Here is a 2689-nt window from a genome sequence, read left to right as displayed (position 1 = left end):
TGGGGGAGGGCGAGGCTCTTCACCTCTTCCTCTGTCGACCCTCTGGAAGGCTGTGGGGGGCCGACCCCCTTGTGCCGGGGCCCCAATGACACACTCTCCACCTAGCCCCAACCCTAGCCACTGACTGCCTCATAACATCCCTTCAAAAGGCTAAAACTCCTTCCCCTGGCGGGCAGCCCTGGCACCCCAGTGGCCTCTCCTCTGGGAGGGGCAGGACAACTGGGCTCAGAAGCCAGGATGATGATTTGGGAGAACAGGGTCTTCCCACCTGACATCTGGGGACATCTGTCCCACTTGGCAGTTTTGGTATGAGCCGTTGGCGCAATGATGGCATGTTGCCACCAGGTGGCGCCCGCGTGCCTCCATGAGGCCTAAGAGCTGCAGGACCACTGGATGAATTCAGCAGCAGGAACTTGGTGGGGAAGACAGAGACTGCGCTGACAAAAGGGGAGCTGGGGTTTTAGGGTGAGGGGGCTCAGCGATGAGTGATGGGAAAGGCCCTCGAGGGGTCAGCCCTGACCCTGCAGAAAGATCCTAGTTTTCGACAGCAGTTCTGGGTCATCAGGAATGCCCTGTTCTCGTCACTTCCGCTGTCACTGTCTTCCATGTCCTTCTCCTGGTGGCTGCATGAGAGTCTGAGATGTGTGGCCTCCCCTTGGTCCCAGGCCCTGTCTTCCTCTCAAGGTCCAGCCCCAAAGGATAGCCCATTCTTTTTCCCTTTCTTTTCTTTTTGAGGGGAGGACAGTACTGGGGCTTGAACTCAAGGTCTAGGCATTGGACCTTAGCCTTTTGCTCAAAGTTAATGTTCTAGCACTTGAGCCACAGCTCCACTTCCAGCTTTTTGCTGGTTAATTGGAGATAAGAGTCACAGACTTTCCAGCATTGGCTGGCTTCAACCCACGATCCTCAGATCTCAGCCTCCTGAATAAGTAGGATTACCGCATGAGCCACCAGCACCCAACCATCCCAATCTTTTGTGGCTGAGTTTTTAAGCCTTCCTCAGTTTAATGTTCATATTGTCTGCTTACATATCCATTGGTTCCATAACATCCAATTTTACAGATTCATTTTTTGCAAAGTCATGTATAAAAAGTTCACTTTCCGTAATTGGGAAATTGTCAGACTTCTCCTCGGTGCCTCTCGGGCTTGTTCGCTCTCAGGCGTGTGATACGATCAGCAGCCCTGCAGCACGCATTTCACTTCTTCCGGGAAGATGTTGTCGCTTTATCTGAGCATTCTCTCTGGGTCTCAGTGCAGAACACAAATTCCCCTCCAGCATCTTTTTCACGAAGTCAACTGTTTCCAAAGTTTTGTGTGTACATGTGTGTATGTTGCTACTGGGGCTTGAACTCAGGGCTTGGGCACTGTCCTTTAGCTTTCTTGCTCAAGGATGGTGTGCTACCATTTGAGTCAAAGCTCCTCTTGTGGCTTTTGGGAGGTTAATTGGACTTTCCTGCCCAGGCTGGCTTCAAACCAAGATCCTCAGATCTTAGTCTCTTGAGTCAGTAGGATGACAGGCAACTGTCACCGGCGATAATTTTTCTTATACTAATCTTTCTCCTTAGATAAAGGCCAGAATGAAGAAACTGACAGGGGATGGCATTCACATTTTTCCCTTGTCCATCTGTGAAATGGAGAATGTCCCGATCTGACTGGTGGCCCCAGAACATTGAGGACTGCTCCGAAGCTGCTGTCCTGCACAGACACGAAGGCCACCTTGCCGCCGCAGGTATGGGGGCCGCATTGGCTTTCAGACCCTCCTCCCATTGTGTAAGGCTCCAAGAGAGAGCTCAGGAGGCTCCCAGTCCCTGCGTGAGCGGGTGGAGCGTGTGCATCGCCCCTGCTCAAGGAGTGGCGGGGCCACACTGCCAGCAGAGGTGGCAGGCTCACGTGAGGGTCAGCTGGCTACAGAAGGAAGAAGTCTTCAGGATTCCCTCCAATCAGAGAAGCAGGCTTACTTTAGGACCATCTCCTGAACCGGAGGGCTCTGCCTCCGTCCCCAAGGACAACAGTGCCATCCCAGGGTGGCCGGCTGGCCCAGGGTCAGCATGCCGCTCTGCCCCGCCCCAGAGCCCTTAACGTGTGTGTGTGTGTGTGTGTGTGTGTGTGTGTGTGTGTGTAGCTCAGCGAGATGATGTCATTTACCAAGGCTCAGTGACCCAAATCCTGTGTCTCTAACATCCCCAACAGACTCATTTCATGCACATATACATGCATGTCTTCATAAACACATGTATGCCTTTATAAAAGGAAGTTTCATTTGCTTACTACAGTTTGGGGAATGAGTTGGGCACCAGGGGCTCATGTTTGTAATCCTAGCTACTCAGCAGGCTAAGATCTGAGGATCTCCATTCAAAGCCAGCCCAGGCAGGAACGGCTAAGGGACTGTTGTCTCCAGTTAACCACCAAAAAGCCAGAAATGGAGTTCATGTGGTAGAGTGCTAGCCTTGAGCTCAGGGACAGTGCCTGGGCCCTGAGTTTAAGGTCTAGAACAAGCACCAGAAAAAGAAAATAAAAAGAGAGAGTTGGGGGGAGAAAGGAAGGCAGGCAGGCAGGCAGGAAGGAAGGAAGGAAGGGTCAAAGGAAGGAAGGAGGAAGGGAAGGGAAGGGAAGGGAAGGGAAGGGAAGGGAAGGGAAGGAAGGAAGGAAGGAAGGAAGGAAGGAAGGAAGGAAGGAAGGAAGGAAGGAA

Source organism: Dipodomys ordii, unplaced genomic scaffold, assembly GCF_000151885.1.
Source record: "Dipodomys ordii isolate 6190 unplaced genomic scaffold, Dord_2.0 Scaffold20, whole genome shotgun sequence".
Lineage (NCBI taxonomy): Eukaryota > Metazoa > Chordata > Mammalia > Rodentia > Heteromyidae > Dipodomys > Dipodomys ordii.
The sequence above is the reverse complement of the archived record's forward strand: the minus strand, read 5'-3'. Positions refer to the sequence as shown.